The sequence below is a fragment of the Macaca nemestrina genome, chromosome 4 (genome assembly GCF_043159975.1).
Source record: "Macaca nemestrina isolate mMacNem1 chromosome 4, mMacNem.hap1, whole genome shotgun sequence".
Classification (NCBI taxonomy): domain Eukaryota; kingdom Metazoa; phylum Chordata; class Mammalia; order Primates; family Cercopithecidae; genus Macaca; species Macaca nemestrina.
The window spans coordinates 22,134,064-22,148,085 of NC_092128.1; the positions used below are offsets into that span (position 1 = coordinate 22,134,064).

A 14,022-nucleotide genomic window follows, 5' to 3' on the forward strand; every position below is an offset into this window, starting at 1 on the left:
CCTGTGATTTCCCACCTCAGTATCATGGAAGGGGCTTCTTAAAAATCTAGATTCCTGGGCCTAACTCCCAGCCTGACTCAACATCTTTACAAGAGGAATAAAGTATCTCAGATAATCCAACCTGTGAATTAATCTCTTTTAAATGACTTCTTAGAAGATAATAGTTATTTACATAATTCATAATCTTATTTAAAGCACTATATATGTGGTGACTATGAATATTGACTTTTGAAAAAGTGGGCCCAGTTCTGCCACGAGGTCAATATTCAAGGGTATTTAGGATTCTCAGCCTCAGAAAAGAGAGGTCCTGCTTTTCTGAGCTCAATAAATACAGATAGCTTCAAAAGACTGCCTTGCTACCATAGTTTTTGTTGTGTGTTTGCACTGATCTTAAAAATGTAGATCCTCAGTTTTATTGTTGCTGTTACTCATTGTCCGTGTGCTGGAAATTTGAACTTAAACTAGCACTTAGCCTATGAAGTTGCCTACAACTTCTTTGATACAATAAAATGGAGGGGTACTATTCATATCTATGGGGTGGCACACTATGCAATAAAATAGTAAAATTATTTTGAAAATAGAAAGTGATTTTAAAAATTCCACTTAATTGTGTTATTTGGAAACATCAGGGCATTTGGTTTCTTTTTAAAGAGAAGATTAAAGATACAAATTTAAGTGTATATTGCCATCATTTATAAAATATGGCCTCTATTCTCACCTCAAATGTATCCCTAACAAGTTCTAGCTGTTACTCTACTACCAGCACCAGATAAAACCATCCAAGTTGCCTAGCATTTTTATAAGTTAACTCCTTTTGTAAATAATTTGTTTTTTAAAATACAAATACCCATGACTTCACCTTCCAAAACACATTGCTATGAATAATAAGGGCCAAAAATGTCATTATTATTATATTGATTAGGCATATAAAAATAACAGGCATATACTGAGCACCTAGTGGGTGCCAGGTGAGGCACCTGGCTGTGAAAGATTAAATGAGATAGAGGATGTAAAATATTCATTAAATTCATCATATTATATCATACCTTTTCATGAGTATTATTATTAGTTTAAGGAAGGGCTAGATTATAAGTGTGAAGCTTATCATTACCTGTTGGTAATAATAATAAATTCCATGAAGAGGAGGCAGAGGAGGAGGAGAATAAAGGGGAAATAAATACATTGGCCAGTAGTTATTTAGCATGTACACCATACCAGTCATTACACTACACTATGTATATGTACACTCAGCTATGCATATGGATTCTCTCCTTGTGCAGTGGGAGGATGAAGAAATGCCTGGGAGAAAGATGGTTGGCAAAACAGCTCTGATCAGCTATGGAAGCTCTTATGTGGATTTGATTTCAGGGTTTATCCTAGACAGTTGAGAAACACTGAAGAATTTTTAACAGGAGAATGACATGTTCAGATTTGCATTTTAGAAAGGTCACTTTGGCAGTGTGAGGAGTAGCTTGTACTAGAGAAAGACTGGAGAGTGGGAGGCCGGTTCGAAGCATGTGGCTCTGGTGATAGTTCATGTGAGAGGTGCGAAAGGTCTGAAGAGATGCCTGGATGGAAAGAGGGGGATGGATTCTAGGGAAGCCTCTCAGGGAACAGATTTAACCTGGGGACTGATGAGAGGGCAGCAGTGGAATTTGGAGTGAGAAAGAAAGAAGATATGTTTATATCATATCAACCTCACTTCTAGTTTTCCATGTATTTAGGGATTAACAAAAATGTGCAGCTTGAGATGATTATTCACACAATCATGTAAGTAAGAGTAAAACTTCTGCGTTTCTCATGTAACAAATATCTCCACTCTGTTTTTCTTTCTCATGTGTATGTGTGTGTGTGTATATATATACCTATATATATTACGCATGTGTGTATGTGTGTATATATGTATATGTATATATGCATATGTATACATATATATATATATATCCAGCAAGAAAAATGTTTCCATTCTAAAGATAGAAAACTTCCATTTAGAAGTCTTAAAGACTTAAATGTACAAAATATTCTGACTATCCTCCCAGGGATATCTCAGTGGCATCTCTTTGTCTTCCATAAGAACATTTTCATAACAATGTTAAACATGTAAGGATATAAATATCCTTCCCACCCCTTTGCCATAACTGTATACATAGTAAACAGCATTTGACATGCCCAGACAACAAATGTATTCTACTAATCTCTTTGCTTAAAAACATATTAATTCAAAGTCCTTCTTGCTTAGGTCCAGTTGAATTTTTGATTGAAATTGAAATTCTCCCTAAGCTTTAAAAAGGATGTCCTTGTCCTATCCAATCCAATGTGCTTCCAGTTATTGAACACCAGAGGGCATCATTCAGTGAAAGCTTGGATTTGGGAGGGAAGAGGGGAGAGGGAAGGGGGCAGAGAGAGAGGCAGGGGGCATGGGGGAAGACAGAGAGAGAAAAAAAGAGAGAGAGAGACAGGAGGAATTCCATTACTAATGAAAGAAACTGAGAAAACCGAGTTTTTAGTGTGTACCCTTATCTACCATGAAACATTACCATGGTAACAGCACCAGTTAAGATGATTGTATATTTAGGTCATAGTATAAAAGAAGGAGCTAGAACATGTGAAGAAAAAAAAGAGAAATAAATAAAGTAAGACAAAGATATATAAAGAGTGGAAAGAGGCAAACCAACTGGAACCTACCTCATTCTTTGCTAATAGCAGTTTACAAAGTAACATTATACTTTTCAAAGCACATGTGGATAGTAAATACTAATTAAAATTAAATGGAGCCATTGAAATTCAGAATCCTAAGTGCCAACAATCTTATAGAAAAAGAGAACTCATTTAGCATGAAAAAATGAAGAGACAACTAGATTGGGACTGGGATGTGTGTGTTCTTATGCAGTTCTTGGTTAGCTGTGTCACCTTGAAAAAGTCTCTTGATCTGCTTCCTATCATGAGCTCAGCTGAATGGTATCAAACTTATGTTTTATCACTTTGCATCAGACAAAAGAACTTCTGTTTAGTAATGTCTTAGTATTGCTGAGAGGTGAAAATGGCATCTGCCAAAATTTTAGTGCCCTTGTTTACTTCTGACAGAGGCAATCACTGACTAAACAAAACAAGCACGTGCCAACTAAGAACCTACTCAGCTCTGCATCTTCTTTGCTTGAGGTTTAGGGGATCTAACAAAAACATGCAAAGTTGAATTAACAGATGGGGAGAACATCATTGAACTTCTGAATGCCACACTTTTGTTTTCCCCAAACACAGGGAAAACAAGTGCCACAGCTATTTATAGAGAGCCAATCGACACACTATAAGAACTAAGACTGTGGAGTCCAACAAGCTTGTGTTTGAATCCAGGGGCTGCAACTTACTAGCTGTATCGTCTTGGGTCATTATCAGACCCCTCTGAATGCTGGTTTCTTCCTGTGGAAAATAACATCTACTACATAGGATTGTTGCAGTGATAAAATGAGAAAATTGATTGCTGTATTAACTCATTCAACAAAGATCTAATATGTTTCTTAGGTATGCCTGGCTGTATTTTAAGTCAGAGTCTAAAGCAACTGACAAAACAGAAAATATCATATGGGAAAATGCTTAGAATAATTCCAGGGACTTAGAACATACTCAGCAAAAATACCTGTCTAAGGAAAGGTGACTTGCATCTCTTTCCCCACACACCACCTCCACCACATAGGCCAGCTGAGCTGTGGGACATGCAATCAGTACACTTATGCCATTTATCTTAAATGAGAGAAGTCCTGACGCCTGCTCAATGAACCAAAGCAGGGCATAGTGGGTACAGGAAACAAAAGCCAGTTGTTAGTAGTCACAAGGTAGACATTGGTGGTATTCGATACATAGGAGTCTATTGAGAACTATGCCACAGGGAGTCCATGTCATAAAATCTCAAGCAAGTCAAATATAAGTTTAAATAAGGAAAACAGTTCTTCCAGAGAACTGTGTGGCAAAATGTTTCTGTCAGCCTCTATCCTATTGAGTAAAGTGGGAAAAGTTTAAGGCAGGATTGAGAATGGTGTCTGGGTGGTCATGTGAAGATAACAGAAGGGGTTTGCTCACATATGCATAGTCTAAACAAAGACTGACATCAGTGATGGAGTTTGAATCCAGCACAATTATTGATATACCCACAGATTCTTGCCCTCATTTGTCTCTGTTCCATTCCCTCTTCATTTCCTTTTTATTCTAATTTCTCCTCTTCTCCCTCTTTTGTCCTTGCTTTAAATTTACTCATTGTTGCAGGTCAGAGAGACACATGACTCCTAATTAGCCAGCCTAGCTTCCATTGAAGACGGGTCATTCATGCTTTTTGTGCCTTCCCCACCTGCCAGCAGACTGGGACTGTTGATTTCTTTGGACTTCTGAAACCACCCATTCCTATTGGCCCTGGGAATGGCCGCTCTGGAATTGGAATTGCAATTGGAAAATTGTCCAGTAAAGACACATCCGGATGCTTGACTACATGGACTTTCTGGGCAATGAAGGGGATAGGGCCAATTTAGAGCAATATAGTTTTTTTGTTTGTTTTTTAACATGAAGACAACAGTCTCAGCCTCCCAAAATTGAGGGACTGTGGGAACTCACTCCAAAGGGACTTTTACTGATATTTGACCTGCTAGTTCTTTCCACATCTGTCTCTGAAGTTAGTTGAGAGCTAAAAACATGCCCTTTGGGTTCCCTTTTACTGGAACTATGACAGTATTCAAATATGCCTATTTGCTCACTCCAGTTCGCCTCCAGGCACCCTCAAGCACCCTTCTGCAAACAAACATGCCTCTTTATTTTATAGGAAAACGAAGCATCTTTCAGGCAGTCTAGCTCTGGGAATTTGGAGTCCCAAAACTTTCCCCCATTCCCATCCCACCTCATTCACAGAACTTTATTTTAAAATGGTAAACAAATTTGACTGGAGTTCTCACCTCTTTTTAGGGTCAGCTTAAATTTTTTAAGTTTTAATTGGCATTATTGTCTAGCCCAGGAAAACAAATAGAGTCAATAGGAAGTTGCTTATCTATTGTATTGCTGCAACCTAGAACACATTATTGATAATAGTAATAACAATAACAATTCACCTGGCATTAATTTATTACTTCTGAGTCCTCAGCTGCCAAGCCTGCAAAGCTGGGACATTGTTGGCACAAAATTCTTCCATTCGTTTGACAAGTCTCAAAAGTCCACTTTCTGAACTGCAGCCGACTACAGTTCCCAGCTTAAAATTGTCTCTTGGCGAAGTCAACTGTTTTTACTTCTGTGATCATCAGTGCCTTTATTATTACCTCCCCAATAATGGCACAGGTATGCCTGTTTGTGGCTTGTGTTTAAAGATATCATCATCTCTATTTTTTTCTTATCAATGAAAATGCATATATTTCCTATCATATGGTTCCACATTTTTATCGATTGCTCACAAATTGCAATGCGCGGCCTTTGCCGCGCAATCCCGAGTTCATTACTCTGGAGTTTATTAAAAGCTTCATTTTGAGAGCCCCCTCAATCGGAAACGGCAGGATTGTCAGAAGCGAAGAGAAGCGCTGGCGCATCCCAGCACCAGGCATCGAACTTCCCTGGGCAGGATGGAGAAAAGCTGCCCCCCGCGGGTGGGCTGCTGGCGGGGACGCCCAGCGGCGGGGCGGGGCGAGACAGGGGCGGTCTGCAGCGCTGCAGCCGCAGGAGCCCTCAGGGCTCCGCAAGCCCGCCCGGTTTTCCCCAGAGTCTCTCACCCCTCGTGCCTAACCCAGTTCCAGTTTTCAGAAGGCCTTTAGGGTTGTCCCAAGGTTTCTCTCTGGAGTCTAGGTTGACTCCGCTCTCCACCCTCTGAGCCCTGCTTGGGCCATGGCCATGACCCTGGCGGTGGCTGCAGGCGCCCCGAGCTGTGGAGCAGGGGCTGCGCGCCAGAGCTCTGGAGGGCGTGTGGCAGAGCGTGGGGACTGGTCGTTGTGTGCTTGTGTCTCTGGCTGCGTGTACTAGGGGAAGGGCAAATCACACGGCTGCCACATACCCACTGCCACCCAGCGCTAAGAAAAGAGCAGGAAAAACAAAACAAACAAAAAAGAAAAGAAGAAAGGGAAATAGAAAGTCAATGTGGGGGATTCCGGAGCTTGAGGAGTGGGAGGCGCCGCATTCTTCTTGGCTCGCGGCGCCGGGGCTGGAAGACTTGGAGCCCTGGGTGGCCGCCGTCACAGACGTGCTGTGGCGGTGAACTGACCTAAGGATGCGGGAGGGCGGTCTGGGTGAAATGTCCACCGACAGTTCTGCTGGCATTACGCGTTTACCTCCAATTCTCTGTTCTCCTCCAGCCTCTCTGCCCCTGGCGACCCTCCCTGCTGGTATTTCCGTATATGCAAGAGCCTTGACAACATCGCCAGGGACTGGCGGGTCGGTGGACTCTGCCTGGGACAATTTTGTGTCTCGGGGCAACCTCGAGGTCGGCGATGAGCAGGAAGATAGAGAAAGGGATGCGGGTGCTGGAGGCCGACGGAGGCAAAGGGTGTGCCGCCGTGTGTGTGCTTAATTCTGGGGAATTTTCACCTCTCCCGGAGGAGTCTCTACTTACCCCGTGAGGGGCCCCAGGGGCGCCCGGCAGCGCGCATAGGTGGAATTTCTGCGCGTCTACCGGTACCAGGCATGGACCTCACCTGTCCGGGTCCGAGAGCTACAAGTTAGCGGCGATTGCCTGGGACCTCAGGTGCGGACTGCAAGGGACATTCTTGGGGGGAGGGGGGAGGCGTACAGCGGTCCCCAATCTACGACCCCGGGGACTACCGGGGCGGTTCAGGACCCGTTGTGAGTTAGGTGGCAAAGCCCAGGCACAGTCTGGTACCTCATGAGCTTCGGGCTGAGACCTTGTCCCCTAGCCACGGCGGACAGTCTAGCTCCTGCGAGGGGCTAAAATAGAATAGGACTGCAGAATGCTTCCCTCTCCTTTGTCTTGGGACCCTTTCCCCCATTCTTAATGCTTCTCCTCCTTGGCCATGACCCGGAGACCGCAATGGGAAACCTCTCCAGCCCCCGAGGGCTGCTTCGAAAGCGGAGCCGGGGGACAGCCTGGAGCCCGGGCGAGCCGGGCCTCCATCCCACACGCACAGAAGACGCGGTCAGACCCCAGCAGGAAGGAACCCGAGGGGCGGGAGGGACGAAGCTCTCCTTGTCTTGTCCATGGCCGCATCTGGAGTGGGTGGCGGGAGGGGGGGCGGCAACAGTAGAGGGAATGGGGGGCTGTTGGGAACGATGCCGGGACAGCGCGGCTCCGAGGCTGTTTTCGCCACATTCGGCTGGACTCAGTGACCCTCGGAATCGTAGGGGTACCCCGCCCCGCGCTGTGCCTCATTTGCCCCTTCCTTCCATACCCGCCATCACTGCCCCCAACCCTCCAAGCCCCAGGATCCAAAGTTTCCGTTTGAGAATCTGCACGTGGGGAGGACCTCCCTCCAATTCCCCCAAGCCCCGACCCCTGAGCGTCCGGTTTGGGGGGATATGAAGGGAGAGACCCCCTGGTGCCAGGGTCCTCGGAGTGGGTAAGCGGAGAGCTGCACAGCGCGGGGCCCTTACCTGTCGCTGGTTTCGCTCCAGTTGCCTCCCCGGCTGCGAGGTGGTGGAGGCTTGAAGGAGCGAGGAGCCCTTTGTGGGTTCAGGGCCGATCCGCCCGGGCTGGAGCTGCGCACCGCTTAGAGTCCGAGGCCAGCCGCCGGTTCTCTTTCTCCCTTGATCTTGCAAAAGAAAAGGAAAAGATTAGTTGATGCCGAGACACTGGAGGGGTGGGGCGGGAGAGGCGGGAGAGGCGGGAGAGAACCGACCCAAAGGCTCTGGCGAGAGCTGCGGGGCTGGCGCGCTTGCAGGCAGAGTCACGCACCCCACACTCGTCTCAGCCACTTGGCTAGTCTGTGACCTGTTCGTGGTTTAGACTGGAGTTAAATTGACGCTGCCCCCGCCCTCCACGCCAAACCACTAAAGGAGAAGCAAACAAGACTTTCAAACCTGGCTTTCACGAAGAGCCTGGAGACCAAAATAGAACGGAGACCTGGATGCCTCGGCGAGCTGGGTTGGATTCATTTCTTCACCAAAGTGCTTGGGGAAGTAGGAATTAGTTTTGGGGAGGCAACACCTATTCCGGTATCTCGGCGATTTCCTGGTGAAATCTGCGATTGCCAGGCTCTGGCCAACCGGCAGCCTGGAGCGTGTGAGAGTGTGTGTGTGTGTGTGTGTGTGTGCGCCCGCGCGCGCTCCGTAGGTCTTTGCGCCCGGGCGCCTTTAGTACAGCAGGAGAGCGTGTCTGTATTCGTGCGTGTGTGTTCGATTAGCTGCAATGGACGGACAGTTTCTGGAGAGAACATTTACAATTTTCTTTCAGTATGACAGGATTAGTTGCTGTTGAAGGCTCTCCCCCAATGAAATCTTCTGTGCTCTCTGATTTGGCGGTTCTTCTGAGCAAATATGACAGCCTTTTCTCCAGGCTCTTTTTCGCTCCTCTCCATTTCCATCCCCAGAGCCCAGCTCTCCATCTGCAATTTCTACATCAGAACCACCCCCAACCCCGAGTCCCTTCCCTGCAAGTGTGTGAGTGCTACAAAGGTGACATGGCATATTGGGAAGAACGCAGTATTGCCTTTTGATTGTCGGAGATACTTAAGCTCAGTTTATTCAGGTGGGAAAATGTTAGACTAAACCCCCTATGCTTTGTAAATATATAATTGTACTGAACTATTCACATATTGTTTATTTCTTTGGAGCGTTGACAAATGTATTCGAAGGAGAAGTAATTTTTTTTCTCTTATTTTAAACATGAGACAGTGACCATGTTTTCTTCACCTAATGGGCAGTAGACTACAGAATACACACACACACACACACACACACACACAAATATATATATACAGAATATATATATGTACACACACATACACACAGAATATATATATATATATATATATATATATATATATATATATATATGTTTGATGCTTCAGGGAATTTGTGATCTCCATGAAAAAAAATTAGGATGCAAACTTTCTGTGTTCAGACCTGCCTCTGATGTTTATTCCTTTATTTTAATGAGAAATTTCTTCCAATAATTGTATCCATTAGTTTTTAGATACTAACCTCATTTGACAAAAGTACAATGATAGGATTCTAAAGTGTAGCTGAGGCCAAAACTTGCTTTTGTAAAGGCATATGTGTATGTGACTATAACATCGATATATTATATATTTCATCGATATATTATATATTACATTTTCTCTCATCCAACTTCAATCAAATAAAGAGCAAGAAATGGAAACTTTAAATTAAATAGCCCAGAATTGGACATATCACTTTTTGGGTCACAGGGATAGCCAAAGAGCAAGTTAAAGATACATTGATATAATATAATATAGTCAATGAAGTTGTTAAGTTCTTGATGTCCAGGGCTTTGCTAGGTATTAAAGGGCATCCAGAATAGCAAAATCCACCGCTCCTGTGTTTTTATAGGCTTCTATTCCTATTGACAAGAAAAGACACTTCATATGAAACATCTATGTAACAGTTGACAATCTAATGATTAATTTTATAGCAATGTAAATTTATTGATAAATGGAAATGCTGTAGCTGAAAGTTTCTGCCCTTTTTGTTAACTCATAGCTATCACCAAGCAGGACCTGACACAAAGTTGATTTTGCTTGATTGAAGTCATCCTAAAATATAGCATTATAATACTGTACCTCTGCCTTCAACCTCCATACTCACATCCCACCATCACTGGGTGATTATAAGATACCTGTGAGAAAATCAAAACAGCCCTGCTAAGTCTTGTTCTCAGCCTCTCCCAGCATTTGTTCCACTACATTAAATATCTGATTTTGTCATTTCTCCTCTCTTAGACACTCTTTTCAGAATGAATTCACATTTTCCTTTTTTACTCCATTATTTCTGTCTACTGAGCCTCCATAAACCCATGAAGCTGCTTGAGTCTTTTGGAACACTCACAGACACACACCCGTGAAAGCAAAATAGTGAGGAGAAATAGATCCCTGATGAGCAACAGACAGGAAAACCCAGTGATTTGTTACTCTTTTGTTCCTTTACATCATTAAGAACACTAAGCCCCCTTTTACTAATAAAACTACACATTCCAAATTAAGCAACAAAATAAATAATCAATGAAAGCAAATGAATATTTTTCTTAAACCTCAATAAAACAGAATCCGTGGGTGACTGAAGTGCTATGTTTAATAGAAGTCAGTATACTTAAGGTCTTTTGGAGAGGAGCTGCACAGGGAAGAATCATTTTTAGCAAACAGTCATCAATTATGTCCATTTTCTTTTTCTAGGTCATCACTTAGAACACATCTTTATATAGACTTGTAACTCTGCCATTCACTGTGATTTGGGAGAAATTGCTTAACTTTTCTTTGCCTCAGCTTCTTAAACCATAAAATGGGTATAATATACATGTGGGGATTGGTAGGAGGGATAATAGAAGTAATTCATGTGAAATTCTTAAAAGAGCACGTGGCACGTAGCAAATTAGCTATAAATATAACACTGTCGATCAAGACTGAAAAATACAGGTTCTTGGGTCACACCCGTGACCTACTGAAACAGAGTATTAAGGAGTGATTCTTGACAATGCAAACCATAATACTCATCAACATCATATAATTAACATGGTAAACATAATCCGTCAGCACTCTGACCCCAGGGAACTCAATTCTTTTCTTCTTCTAGTTTCTGTTTTGATACAAGAAATGATCAAGTGTATTCTGAGTGTTTTATTTTCATCTCTTATGCCAGTTAATTTTCTGAGGAAAAAAAGAAAGAATACTCCCCCACCCAAGGAATAGCATTTACATGATTAGTAACTCTTGGTGTGGAACATTTTCATTTGTTTGTTTTTCGTGAGACAGAGTCTCACTCCGTCGCCCAGGCCGGAGTGCAGTAGCATGATTTTGGGCTCACTGCAACCTCTGCCTCCCAGGTTCAAGCAATTCTACTGCCTCAGCCTCCCAAGTAGTTGGGATTACAGGCACCTGCCACTGCGCCCGGCTGTTTTTGTATTTTTTGTAGATACAGGGTTTCATCATGTTGGCCAGGATGGTCTCCAACTCCTGACCTCAAGTGATCAGCCCTCCTTGGCCTCCTAAAGTGCTGGGATTACAGACATGAGCCACCGCACCAGCTGGTGTGGAACATTTTCAAAACTGCTTTTTAAATACTTTGTAAAATGCATCTATGAGATTTTTTTAAATCTACATTCCTATTTTCCACCTCAAAGAACTCTAGTAAATTAATAATTTCTACTTATTAAGCCAAACTTCATTACCTACAACTTCATGATGCTAGTTTTAGGCACACACTGAAGAGCTCTCAATGCCTGTAAAGGGTGACTTTCAATCTTTGACAAAGCTTGTGTTTGAATAAGATTATAAATAAGGTCACCACTAACCTGAGAAGAAGGGGAACCACAGGTCTCATTCCTGGGAATGTGGTGCATATTTATCATGCCACATTGATTTCACTGCAGCAATAATTAGGCTTCAGTAATTAGATGCATAAATCAGCACTCTCTCATCATAAGTGGATTAAGAGGGTGACAAGTTCAACTCCAGTGATTTCCCACCAGGTATGGCAGTCATAACATTTAAAAATTTTTTTTTCTATTTTCAAGGGACCAAGAAAATGAAGGTGAGGGCTTTGCCTGTATTGGGAAAATGAGCCAAGAGCAGATCTTGCCTTGTCCTTCATCTTCTACTCACACAGACTGTTTAAGAGTTGAATAAGAGAAGCACAGTATTTATCAGCAGGAGCTTTGGAAAAGGTGGGCTGATTTCTGATGGATGCCAAAGGAACCTTTCTTTTCCTTGACCTCAGTTTGAAATATAACAATCCTGGGTTAAAAGTAGATCTCCACTAAACGACAATCACTACTTACAATGGGTTCTTCAGTTGTCTCTTACTGTTCTGAAATCTTAATAATAGTTTCATAATATACACATTATTCTTCCTAGAATTATTTATTTTTTCCTATAGACCTTCCCAGAGAGTAATTTAAAAGCTTCTATTCTTTAGCTTAAAAAGATGATCTCTTTTCATTCTAGAAAATCCTGAGCTTTTCTTTTTCAGACCCTGCAATTGAAATTTTCATATACAAATAGGACTGATTCTGAGGGATAATGTTTAGTGACAGTGTGACAAACAATGCTTTGTTATTTTTTTTTCTTTTTCATGAAGTTTGGCATCACAGATGTTTTCAACTCTTTTCTCTCATAGCAGTGATAGTGTTACCCAATGCCTGAAAACATTTACTGCTGCTGAGTATAAAATATTTAAAATACAGAGCTCTTTTGCAGACAGGGACTATGAAGAAGGGAGAAAAAGCAGAGATGGGAGGGGCACTGAACCACCCTGCAAAATGCTAAACAGCTGCAATTGTGATAAATCAGTGCTAAGAATACGGAAGGAAAAGGTCACATGGGATGCTTGTTTCCTTAGAGAAGCATTTAGTGTATGTGTTACCTCCTATTAGGAGGTAAGCTGAGTGCTGCTTCAGAAGTGAACCTCTAAGACAGGGTGAACTTGAAAGTTTCAACAACAACTACCTCAGTGTATATTTTAACAAACAGCCTAAATTTCCCCTTTTTACAGGCAAAGTTAAATCCTGGAATCTCAGATGAAGATAAGATTCTAGCAAATTCAAAGTGAACGTCTTATGACACTCTTCTATATGCATGAGGTCTCAGATTATTTGAATCAGTAACTTTTCATGCAGGGAAGAGTCATCTAGGAATACTTAAAATCTTTTGAGTCTGTAGAGAAACCTGCACTTACTCATGGGAATTCACATAATTTCTCAGATCATACAACATACCAATTTCTTAAGCTAACTAAAGGGAAAAGCTGGAAATGCTAACACATTCTAAAGAAATAAATCCTGGATGCCATCACAACATTGGACAACTTCCTGATTAAATTTGACCTACCTCTGTTTCTTCAGAGTGACTGGAATAATTGTGATGCAAAAGCAGCATGTTGCTAAGTAAGACTTAACTGAGTGTGTTTGATACTTCATATAGATCTTTTCACTTTAAAAACACACTCCCCTAGCAGTGTGTCCAAGGAAGCATACTCTAAACCATTCTGTGATTTACTGTGCCTAAGACAAATTCTGTCTTTTCTACATTATTTCACCAGCAAAGTGATGGGGTGTTAGGCTTAAGGACCTCATTTACAAAATCTCATGGGCAGTATTTCATAAATCCCTGCAGAAAGGAATGAGGCAAGGTCCTAGGCAAAGTTACTGTGTGTGTTCCATTCCTACAAGGCTTTTATTGGCAAATGTTTTTCTAGAAATTGAATTGGTTTTTGAAAGGATGTGCAATAAGCATGTGTTATTGGCAGTCACTGAATGTCTTCAATAACAAGCACTCTGAATCTACCTTGAGAGGTCCAGAGGTGACACAAGGTTCTCCCCTTTTATTATGACAGAATATGGAGTAGACAGTTTCTCTCACTTGATAGCAAATCCTGGACAAATTTCTTTCTTGAGCAAGTCTCACATAAGCAAACTGCCCATGCTTTGCCTTCCTTCTTCTGTATTGTAAGTTTCAGTGGGTCCTTGTGAGAATGCTAGATTGCATCTCTGAGAATTCTGTTTCTCAGCAGCCTACCACAGACCAGATTTGAAGCATCAGGATTTGTTCAGCAAATATTTATATATCATTCAATATTCTCTTAGATATTAGGATTAAGTCTACAAAAACAAGGAAGCTTTCCTGTCCACTACAAGCTAAAGATGCAGTTGGAGAGAACAAACATAAAAAAATATATATTATTATTAACCATCTCCAATAAAATCTGTGCTGTCAAAACCTATGGGAGATTCAGGAAAGAGCCTTGACTCTTCATCAGGGAACTAATTCCAGAGGTGGATTATAGCTGAGTTACACTGGAATTTGGAAGCTATGCCAAGTTTAATCTGTGGATAAAATACTCTGGATGATGAAGCAATACATACAATATTTAAGACAATCACCA

The 14,022-nt window shown here is 42.2% G+C and overlaps 1 protein-coding gene and 1 long non-coding RNA gene across 6 annotated transcripts in view; one reads left to right on the forward strand and one right to left on the reverse strand.

Annotated features, from left to right (window-relative positions):
* Nucleotides 1–8,735, reverse strand: part of LOC105471325 (cholinergic receptor muscarinic 2) — a 154,944-nt gene extending 146,209 nt beyond the window's left edge. For 2 of the 5 annotated variants that reach the window (XM_011723760.3, XM_011723763.3), the window contains exons 1-2: nt 7,990–8,714; nt 7,564–7,721 (exon numbers count right to left, since the gene is read on the reverse strand). The gene's annotated coding sequence lies outside the window, so the exon portion shown is untranslated. Of the gene's footprint in view, nt 1–7,563; nt 7,722–7,808; nt 7,906–7,989 lie in introns of those variants that run through there. The other 3 variants (XR_011621937.1, XM_011723764.3, XM_011723762.3) reach the window with 3 other exon arrangements.
* Nucleotides 1–14,022, forward strand: part of LOC139362723 (uncharacterized) — a 131,788-nt gene that overhangs the window by 31,536 nt on the left and 86,230 nt on the right. The window lies entirely within an intron of this gene.